The sequence below is a fragment of the Elephas maximus genome, chromosome 15 (assembly GCF_024166365.1).
Source record: "Elephas maximus indicus isolate mEleMax1 chromosome 15, mEleMax1 primary haplotype, whole genome shotgun sequence".
NCBI classification, from domain to species: domain Eukaryota; kingdom Metazoa; phylum Chordata; class Mammalia; order Proboscidea; family Elephantidae; genus Elephas; species Elephas maximus.
The window spans coordinates 27,525,920-27,538,149 of record NC_064833.1 but is presented as its reverse complement, the minus strand read 5'-3'; positions in this window follow the sequence as shown (position 1 = coordinate 27,538,149).

The window sequence follows — 12,230 nt, the reverse complement described above, 5'->3', positions numbered from 1 at the left end:
AAAGAATTTTCCAGTCCAAAATGTCAATTAGTTGAGGTAAAACATTGGGCTGTTGAACATCAGGACCTTCACCAGACTATTGATCCCTTCAAAGCACTGCCTCTTCTATAAATGTCTCATGGTTGTCAAATGATCAGGATGAATCTAAGGTTGAAGACAGGGACACTAATTCTTCAGTGGTGAGGTAGACACGGATCCACAATAGAAACCGATTTTCTTTTTGAATCACTTATATTGTTTCAGCCCAGGTTCAACTCTGATAATAAAAATGACCAATGGTGAGTCCTAACATGTAACATAAGCAATATCACCGTTTACGTAAAATAAGAAGAATGTGATAAACTGGAGTTCAGGCCAGCAAAGGAATTCTTGGGTTGTCTGCAGGAATTCAATGATGATCAGCTGGTCTTAGCTGATGAAAGTGAAACACTGAAAAGACTAGATTTATCACTCAATGAAAAATGTTTGCAAGAACTCTGTATATGTGTACGTAGGTATGTTAAATAGTTGCAATAAAACACACTTTGTGAACACCTCAGCTACTACGTGGTCTTTAAACTATCTTTATGTTTTTAACCTAGGACTTAGGTTTGTTTTCATTTTATAAATGACAATTAAAAAGGCTATATACTCAATTGTGTCTTCAGGTCATAATAACTTGAAATGCAAATTCCAGTAGAAAATTCACTGCAGTAGTAAAAACAATCCCTGCAGCAAAGTGGTCATGAGTCTCTGACATTTCTACCGCACAAGGTGATCACAACCTGCCACAGAGACTGTGCTTGGAGTTTCTCTTGGAAATATTCACAACTAGTTTCTAAAGACTTGAACTGAACAAAGGGTAGGGAACAAACACACTTAATAATAGACTAAAAACACCTAGTCTATTTATACAGGAAGCATGTTAAAGGAATCAGGCTCATTGTAACAGAAAATTCAGACTGCTTGAAAGTTGAAGAATTTTGCCTAGGCATAGAAATTTTTTTGAATAAATAAAAGAATAATTTCCTCATCTCTGTACTCAAGGGGAGAAAAATCCATTCTTCCATTCAGTTTCTTCATTATAAAAAAACTAAATACACAGTTTTTTTTTTTTTTTAATGCTACAAGTCAACATTAAACTTGAAATAATTGATGGAGACTGAAAATACAATAACTGAATTGATTTGAAAAATAATTCAATAGAGGCTTTCTTCAAATATTTTTAGAAGTAAAATGCTGGTTATGATTAAGTCTTTGCTAACACTTTAAATGGCTCGATGAAACTTGCTTTTATATCCAAAGTGGTTATTGTACATTTTTTAAAGGCACATTACAAAACATTAAACACTAAAAATAAAAATTCTGCATTACATATATGTTTATTTACAGCAGTAGTCAGTTTCTCTAAATGACCATCGTATGGCATTCCCAAAAGATTTTTCATAAGTATGTAAAGTGAGAGAAAAACAAAAGCTTAACAACTTCACTAATTTGAAGCAATTAAATACTCATATAGATATTTCTGGATATCTTTAAATTTTACCTTCTTCCACAATATCTTTATAAAATATTGGTCCCAGCACTTTTCTATATCTAGTAATTTCTAGCATCTGTTTATTAGTTTAATCACTGCTACGTAATACCTTTATTTCTTCCATGCCCATGTTCTTATGTTGATCACTTCTATGCAGGGCAAAAAAACACACCAAACCCATTGCCGTCCAGTCGATTATGACTCATAGCAACCTACAGTCCAGAGTAGAACTATCCCATAGAGTTTCCAAGAAGCAGCTGATGGATTCGAACAGCCAACATTTGGTTAGCAGCTGAGTTCTTAACCCACCAGTGGCTGGTGGGTTCAGACCACCAACCTTTTGGTTAGCAGCTGAGTGCTTAGCCCACTGTGCCACCAGGCTCATACATAATGAGCCCAGTTCACACTAAATTCAATAACTTAAATCATAGCTCCCTATGATTATCTTGGTCTCTAATGAGCTTGGAGCCTGGTGGCACAGTGGTTGAGCATTTGTCTTCTAACCAGAAGGTCAACAATTCAAATCCACCAACCACTCTTTGGAAACCCTATGCAGCAGTGGGTTGCTATAATGGCTTTGGTTTGGTTTTGGGCTCTAATGAGCTTAGTAATTACAGTAAGTGATTAATAACTGTTGGCTGACTAAGTGCACTACTCTGATATTTTAATTTTGCCGTTCTAAATCTACTTATCATCTGCACCCTGCCATATGCCCCAGGAAGTGGACATGTATGGGCTAAATCTACAGGCTCCATTGACCTCTGGCTTATGGTTGAGTTTAGACAATAGGAGACATCAATAGGAGATTGGAGGGCAAAAGGAGAATGAGGTAAGAGCATTTACTGCCTCGTGTCCCTTCCTGCCCAGGACATTTCACCTGTCAGATGGTGCTCCTAATATAGTTATTATTTCTAGCTCCTGGTAACCATTTCCTCTCCTTGCTCCTTCAGGCCTAAGGGTGGTGAAGGTTTCCCAATGTTACTACCTACTAGTTTTTATATTGTCTCTGGTGTCTTGAAGGCCACTGGGTGGTGCAAATGGTTTGCACTCTCATTTACTAACATCAAGGTGGTGGTTCAAACTCACTCAGAGGCACCTAGAAAGAAAGGCCTGGGTATTTACTTCTGTAAAGATTATAGCCAAGAAAACCCTATGGAGCAGTTCTATCTGTAACACATGGGGTCGCCATAAGTTGGAATGAACTCAGTGTTAATAGGTAGTATAGTGACTTGATAACTCTGCTATGTTTTTCTAAGGGCAGCAGAAACTGGAGAGTTGTAAACAATTGACACTGCTGACTAATCTAGAAATATATTGAAAGTTATCTAGTAAAAATATAATTTTATGTTGACCCAATGACCATAAAACCAAAAAACCAAACCCAGCACCGTCGAGTCGATTCCAACTCGTAGCGACCCTATAGGACAGAGTAGAACTGCACCATAGAGTTTCCAAGGAGCACCTGGCAGATTCGAACTGCCGACCTCTTGGTTAGCAGCCATAGCACTTAACCACTATGCCACCAGGGTTTCCCCAATGATCATTGAGGTAGAAAAATTAGCAGCATATGTTCAACTAATATTGACAGTCAGCTTTAGTTCAATGGCCAATATTGAATTAAATTCTGTCACAACTGTATTTGTATACAAATACAGGCGAGAGAAATTTTAGGTCCTCATTCTGACATGCTCTGACAGCTTGCAAGTTCCTGCTTTATTTTCTGGTAAGAAAAAGACAACTGAGAAGATAATGAGCAACTCCCCCCCCCCAAAAAAAAATGTATATATATATATATTGCCTTTGAGTTGATTCCAATTCATCATGATCCACTGAGTGGCTGGTGGGTTCAGACCACCAACCTTTTGGTTAGCAGCTGAGTGCTTAGCCCACTGTGCCACCAGGGCTCATACATAATGAGCCCAGTTCACACTAAATTCAATAACCTAAATCATAGCTCCCTATACATGCCCTTATGCAAATTATACTTTGTATTAATTAAATGGAAACTAGACTTTTCTCTAACTTTGCATACAAATCTAATAATTTCCCAAGAAAGAAATTACCAAGAATTTTAGATAACAAAAATAAGTATGGGTGTACATATGTATATACAGAATGTTTTCAAATCGTTAGTGAATTACACAAAATTTCTAAGCTATGCCTTTAAAAGAAAAATTACTTTTTGAGTAATGTATTTTTATTTAGCACTAATATCATTCTGAGAAGTGGTGCCTGCTAGATAAGTTGAATGACTGTTTGTTATTTATAATATAGTGGTTGAAAACACAGATTTGTAATCAACCAGACCAGGATTAAACACCTTGCTTTCCAAATGGTAGCTGGGTAATATCAAATCAATTCATTTGCCTCTTCCCACCTGTAATTTTCTCATCAATAGTAGGAACATAAACATGACTATCTTGCAGATTTGTTATAAGAATTATTTGAGATGCTGTATATAAAATTCCCAGAGCAGCATAAATAAACAGCTCAAACAATAGTAATGACGATTACTCTTATTTTTTGTTTCTTTCTGAGCTTCAGCTTTGTGCCAGAGATCAGCTACTTACCTTCTTCTCCAGACAGAGCACTTTACTCACAGTTAGGAAGGCAGCTCTCCTCATCTGCCTGTTGAGAGTTTCACAGGCTTCCACTCTCCCTGGATTTTGCCAATATTGGACAAAGCAAAAACCAAAGTTGTATTAAAAAATGCCCTCCAGAAACTTCCCTCAAAGGTTCTTTAGTGTCACAGATTCTAGGGACTTCTAAAAAAGTTTTAACTTTCTTTTTGAATATCTATTTTATGTTTTAAGCTTGAAAAGGTGCATTTAGCACCAGCATTCTGCAGGGCCTAACTAAAGTGGCAATAAATTGTTTTTTAAATGTATAAACCAACAAGGGCAATGACTAGAGAAAAGAAGATTTTGAAAGCAGAAAGATAGATGGATGGGTAACAACTCACTTAGCAGATCAAAGCAAACTGCCAATCCAGCAGTGGTGAAAGCCAAGAAGTGATCCCAACTACATCAAAGAGTTCCCTAAAGGCTCAGAAAGTACCGAGGCACCAACTACTTCTGGAACCAAAAACAGGTGGATTGGTTAAAATTTGTGAACAAAGTAATGAGACACCAGGATTTCCTCACCAACTTTGCAACTTGGTTGACTATCAATTTTCCACCGTGGAGGAAGACTAAATGACAAAACAAAAGTTTTCTTGGCATAAGAATTTGGAAAAAAAAAAAAAAAAAAAAGCTGAAAACAATAGGATCAATAGGATTTTTCTTTAGAAAACTATCAGCCTTATTTATTAAAAGTTTTAATTAGGACATATATTTCTGGCAATGTAGCAAAACAGACAATGTGAAGACTACAAAACCCTTAGCAATTCTAAAGAAAAAAAAAAAATTCACACGTCACAAGTTCGTTTTCCCCCAAATGAAGGAATACCCTGCATTAGTCAGGGTAAAGAGAATTGGAAGGATCATGTTTTTGGTTTTTCCTCAATGATTTGAATTGGTTCACAAAATACACAAAACTAGCCAAGCTCAATGCATTCAAATCACAATCCAGAATTTTCTTTTTAAAGGAAAGCCCTTCTCCAGATATCTGAGGATTCCTATGTATACATTCCATACTTCAAATGTAATGAACGTGGTGATCTTTCTTCATTTGCTGAGTAACTTTTATAACTAAAATAACATACCATTTTTGTTTTTCATTGAGGTATGTATTACCCAATTAATCTATTAAGCTATCTATTTAAGGTAGACTTCCTTTGAATAAAACTATTCAGAATTCTCACCTTAAAAGATGTATTTAAAAATATTGGAATCACGAAAGCTAAAAACAAGCTCGAGAATTATGCACTTTTAAAAAGAAAATCAGTGATAACTCATAGTGGCTTACAGCCTGGCTGGTAGACAACAATAATATGAAACTTCAAATACCAGACAGTCTGGTTCATAACTAGACCTTGACCACCCAAGGGGTGAGAAGATATGTAATCAGGATAGCAAAAATAATAATAAATACAACTATCATTTATTGAGTACTATGGATTTTTTTTTTTTTTTTATGGATTGGGCATTACATCAAGTGTTATGTATGTATTTTCTCATTTAACCTTTCCAACAACCCTAGGAAACAGATCCATTTTACTGAAAAAAGATATTTTGATTCATAAAAGTTGAACAATTTTCCTAAGATCAGATAACTGTAAATGAACTTAACTGGGATTTATTCATATCTGACTTCCAAGTTCATAGAATATTCAGTCTTCTGTGCTTATATGCATTTAATACTTCACATAATTACAACTAAGTTTTACACCAGTCTAATTTACAATAGGAGCTCTGGTGGTAGAGTAGTTAGCTTGGCTGTTAACCAAAAGGTCAGCAGTTCAAATCTACCAGCTGCTCCTTGGAAACTCTTTGGAGCAGTTCTACTCTGTCCTATAGCATCCTACAGTGTCGGAATTGACTCTACTGTAAGGTTTTTTTAAGTTTACAATATCTCCTATTTTTTTCCTTTTGTAATCTTTCCACTTTACTCAGACTTACCTGTTCTATATCTGAAATACAAATGATTTCCATTCATGCTGTGCACCCTACTAAAAATTCCTCCATCTCTTGTTCTTCTCACAACCAATCACAAAATCCTCTGCAATTTCCTCCCCTCCCTTCTAGAAGATGCTCATTAGTCATCAAAACAACTATAATCTTTCCTACCTTGGTACACTTGTGTGCATTTATCACGTATGATCTTGTGTTTATTCCTTTACCAGTGGTTCTGAAGATATATTACCTGCACAAACAGCACCAGCGTCACTTGTTAGAAATGTAAATTTTTGAGATCTATCCTCCTGCACTAAATTAGAAGCCCTGGGGGTGGGGGCCAGCAAACTTAATGTTAAGAATCCCGCCAGGTGATTCTGATTCACAACAAAATGTGAGAACCACTGAGCCATATCATGTAAGGATATTATTCTTTCTTACCCATATTCATGTATACATATCAGTGTATATTTTGGGGGGTTACTATATTCTTTTTTTTTTTTTTTTACTATATTCTTAGGTTAATATTCTATTGTGATTAAACAGAAATGTTATATCCCTTTGGTAGGAAAAAAAAAAAAAACTTACTCTTTATCTCTATTAAGCCATCCCTGGGCCTTTGGTAAAGACTTGTTTAGAAATAAACAGCTTGGTTTGACCTAAAATTAAGAGAAATGTGTGTCACACTTGGGGCAACTCTCTTAAGTACCTCTCTGTGAAGTTACCATTGTGATAATTAGTGAGTGTGCTCAAAAAGAAAAAAACCTTGAGACAATGAAATACTGGGTAAGAAAAATTTGGGTGATCTCTTATAAAAGGTGGACAAGAACTATAGTCTTTCTCCCCTTAAAAAGATTATGGATTTGTTGAAAGCAGCAACTATACTTCTGTATAATAATAATTATTATCATTATTACTATTATAATCCTACTACAATGTCTAGTATTTAGCACAAAACTTTTATGCAGTAGGGAGAGCATGAGGACTAATGAGTATTAGTTTAGTAAAGCAGGCAGTCAACGAAAATAAGGAAAACTCTCAATGATACGACTGACACAATAGACACAACAATGAACTCAAACATGTAAAAATTATGAAGAAAGCGCCGGACCAGACAATATTTCATTCTGTTATACCTAAGGTTCCCATAATCAGAGCCGATCCGATGACAGCTAACAACACCAACAAGTATTAAGGTCCTCCTATGTGCAGTAATCCACTTGATGGCAATGGGTTTTGGGTTATGTACAGGCATGGAGCCCTGATGGCATAGTGGTTAAGTGCTCGGCTGCTAAACAAAAAGTCAGTTGGCCAAACTACTGGCCACTACACAAGAGAAAGATGTTGACAATCTGCTTTTTTAAAGATAACAGCCTTGGAAACCCTATGGGGCAGTTCTACTCTATCCTGTGGTGTCACCATGAGTTAGAATCAACTTGACAAGAATGGGATGGGTATGGGCAGGCAGTTTGTTACATGCTTTAAATGTATCATCTTATTTACAACTCAAAGTCCCTCTTTTAGCTTCATTATATGTCGAGGAAACTGAAGTTGTGAAGAGCTATAAAAACAAATGAACAAACAAACAACAACAAAAAAAAAAAACACACAAATTTTAAATACTGATTTATTCAACACTGCAGCCTGTGGTTTTCCACTCCACTTGCTTGAATCTTATGTGTATTGACTAAAACCATGTCAAGACCGAGTTATTTTCTGCTTTGAATTTTTTCTAATACCATGTGTTTTCATTAATGAATGAAAGCACATTGAATCTTTAAGAGTCATTGAATTTTTGGTGGAAAAAGGGATATCATCGCTGATGTAAGACATATCTTGGTTGAAAGCAGAGAATACCAGAAAGATGTTTACCTGTGTTTTATTGACTATGCAAACACATTCAACTGTGTGGATTATAACAAATTATGGATAACATTATGAAGAATGGTCCAGAACACTAAATTGTGCTCACGCAGAATCTGTACATAGACCAAGAGGCAGCAGTTCAAACAGAGCAAGGGGATGCTTACTGCATGATTTAAAGTCAGGAGAGATGTGCATCAGGGTTGTATCCTTTCACCATACTTATTAAATGATAGGCTGAGTAAATCATCTGAGAAGCTGGACCATATCAAGAAGAATGTGGCATCATTATTGGGAGAAGACTCATTAACAATCTTCCATATGTAGATGACAGAACTTTGCTGAAAGCAAAGAAGATTTAAAACACTTACTGAAGAAGATCAAAGACTACAGCTGTCAGTATGGATTGCACCTCAACATAAAGAAAACAAAAATCCTCATAACTGGACCAATAAGCAACATTGTGATAAATGGAGAAAACATTGAAGGTGTCAAGGATTTCATTTTACTTGGATCCACAATCAATGCCCATGGAATCAGCAATCAAGAAATCACGTGAAGCATTGTATTGAGCAAATCTGCAACAAATGACCTCTTTAAAGTGTTAAAAAGCAAAGATTTCACTTTGAGGACTAAGGCGTGCCTGACACTAGCCATGGTGTTCTGAAATGTCTCATGTGCATGGAAAAAGAGGACCATGAATAGGGAAGGCCACAGAAAAATAGATGCCGTTGAATTATGGTGTTGGTGAAGAATATTGAGTACACCACGGACTGCCAGAAGAACAAACAAATCTGTCTTGGAAGAAGTACAGCCAGAATGCTTCTTAGAAGCAATGTTGGTAAGACTTTGTCTGAGGTACTTTGGACATGTTATCAGGAGGGACCAGTTCCTGGAGAAGAACATCATGCTTGGTAAAGTAAAGGGTCAACAAAAAAGAGGAAGACCCTCTATGAGATGGATTGACACAGTGACTGCAACAATGGGCTCAAACAGCAATGATTGTGAGGATGGCATCGGACAGGGCAGTGTTTCGTTTTGTTTTACATAGGGTAACTATGAGTTGGAGCTGACTCAATGGCACCTAGCAACAACAGGAACAGTATGAATTTTTTTTCTTGCTCCCTCCCACAAGTCTACACTTTGAGTCCAGAGGGACATACTTTGTCCCACTAATTCTACTCCCAGAGTTCCCCCTACAATTCTACTGGGACATATGTGCCCCCCCAAAAATTTTTCAAAATATCTATTTTTCCTACCAAAAACACACACACCTTATAAAATACCCTGTAGAAATAGTAATTTACAGCACACACCAGTTTTTTTTTTTCAGTTTCAGCCATAAAGGCCCCTGTCTTGTGGCAGCATGTAGTATCAGTGGGAAAGCAGCTTCCCAATGAACCTGAAAGACAGAAAATGTTCATAGGCAATAGTATAGCTCACTGGTCATAAAAAAATTAAAAGATGATATGTAAGTAATAAACTTGAATCATTAATAGGCAAAACAATTAAATAGTACAGCATGCTTTATTGTACTTTTCTAATAAGTGTGTTTTCCCCTATACTATACCTACAAGCCCAATGAGGCTTTCTTGTTCTCCAATTTTCTAACCGAGCCCCATCTGTGTGTATGTATATTAGGTTTGGCAGTGAGAGAATGAGTGAATGAGTGAGTGGGCCTAAGCAAGAAAGAAGTGCATTTTTCTGTAGTTTGAATGCCACACCGCAGCCTGAAAAGGAAGTTCAGTGTTACATCATACTCCATACAGACCCTTTTGGGGATCCAGGCAATTTCCATGTCCTCCAGGCATGGCATTCGTCATGGTCCAAGAAAGTTCCAAGGTTCAGGCATCAGTTTAGAGAAAGGGAGAAAAATTAGAGTAAAAGAAGGTTTACAGCAACTGACATATGGAGCTTTCACTGACATTTTTTTGGACTGAATATAGTCATATGTCACATCTAGATGCAAGAAAGGCTAGGAATTCAAGTCTTCATTTGGTTATAGCTACATTTCCAACCAGAATTTGGATAATATATGAAGGGGAGAACAGACATGGGGGACAGCATTCGCCTGTACCACATGATCTAAGTGCCATTAGGAAAAAAGCTAAAATTAAAAATAAAAGCCAATGTCAAATGCTGCAAAGTCAGTAGTGGTGTTGTCTCCTTCAAGTTCACTCTCCTTCTGACCCGAATATGGGTTGTCAAAGCAATAAAACCAAGATTGTTGAAAACAGCTGAGGCCACACCTAAGAGAGACAACTCGATGGCCATAAAGCAAAGGTTTTTCATAACCTTGCATGGAGCAAGAACACATAATTCAAGTAACAATAATCACAGCATTTAGTTTATTCCTTTAATACAATTTTAAGTCTAGGCACTGAAATATAGAATGGTGAGCTGACTAAATTTTTCACATGAATATATATGCTTTTTTTAATATAATTATTGAAGGTTTAATTTTGGAAAATTATATTGGGGGCTTTATAAATATGTGTGTGTGTATATATATACATATATATATATACATATATATATATGTATCAGGAATCTTGAGCCAAAATAAAGTACATGAAATTCACCCTGATTTGGCACATTCGTAAAAATAACATAGGGCTGTTTCTTTGCACGTGTTTAAAACAGCTTTGGGCATTATTGTGATTAAGTATTACCACAATACATGATGTAACACTACTCTCCAAGAGAGAATTGGGGAAAAAAAAAAAAAAAAAGATAAATTCCATGCATCATTTGGAACACTTGCTAAAGGCAAAGGAAAAGAAAATTCAGACACATTTCAGTCCAAGTCCCTGCTGAAAAATAGAAAAGACAAATGATCAGAATGAGACAATGTAAAACAATACAAGAGCATTCTCAAATCTTATTAAATGAACAGGAAAGGTGCCGTTGTAAAGAAAAAAAAAAGGAAAGAAAGAAAAAGTTTGGAAAACGCTTGGAGAAATAATTATACAACTTTCTTCACTATAGGAAACATCTGAGAGCCCAAATTAAAAGTCCTTAACCTTAATCACATCTGTAAAGTCTCCCCCCCTTTTTTTTCCCCCCAAAATTAATGTATTCACAGGCACTGAGGGTTAGGACATGGACGTTTGGGGCCGGGGGATGGGCATTATTTTACTTATCACAGAAAGAAAGAAATACATGTATCTTTATTAGCAGTTGGCATGAGTGTCTGTGTAGAAAATTCTAAAGAATCTATATAACAAAACGAAACAAAAAGTTCTATTACGCATAAGCGAGTTTAGCAAGTATAACAAGCAAACCAAAGATTCAAAGTCAGTATAGAAAAGACAATTGCTTTCCTACCTACCAGTGATGAACCATTAGAATTTGAAATGAAAAAAAAAAAAATACAATACCACTTATAATACCACAAACTAAATGAAGTTCTTAGGTATAAATCTAACAAAATATATATAGATCTGTACATCAGAGATGTTCTTGTTTACCACTATAACGTATGAGATAAAAGTCACATACCAAAAATAAAACAAACATGTTGCCATCCAGTCAATTCCGAATCGTGGTGATCCCACGTGTTACAGAGTAATGCTGAGCTCCTTAGGGGTTGTTTGGCTGTAACCTTTATGGAAGCAGATTGCCAGGCCTTTCTTCCACAGGGCTGCTGGGTGGGTTTGAACCATCGATGCTTAGGTCAGTAGTCAATCGCAAACAGTTTGCACCACCCAGGGAGTCATATAGGGCTAATAAAAACTCTGAAAGCAGGCTAGGAGTAAAATAGCATTTATTTGTAGCAGGGGCTGTTGGCAATTATTTGCAATTTTCAATAGCAGAGTATAAAGCCAATGAGTAGGAACGGATGAAAAGGATGATTCGGTGAATCCACTGTAGTGTAGTATAACATCCAACTGAAAAAAACAGCATCTTTAGAATCTACACAAGCACCAGTCCAAAAACTAGAGTCCAAACTACTAGAATATATACGCAGGAGAATCAGCGTGAACTAATTCTATTATAAGCATGTAAAGTGCAGCTACAATCTGCAAATCTATACTTTGGTATTCTATTATGTTAAAAACGCAAGAATCATACTGCCTGAATCGTCTGAAATGATTTTTCTGCATGCTAATACAGCATAGAGAAATCAATTTTGCAGGGGAAAATCAATCTCATATCATTTGACATGCTTATTAGATAAGGCAATGCTGTACTAAATTTTAAACAGCTCAACGTGTAACTCTACCACTAATAAGTTTATAGTTTTATGTGACTGCATTCTAGCTTCAGATTTTTAGAATTAAGATATTAGAATATTT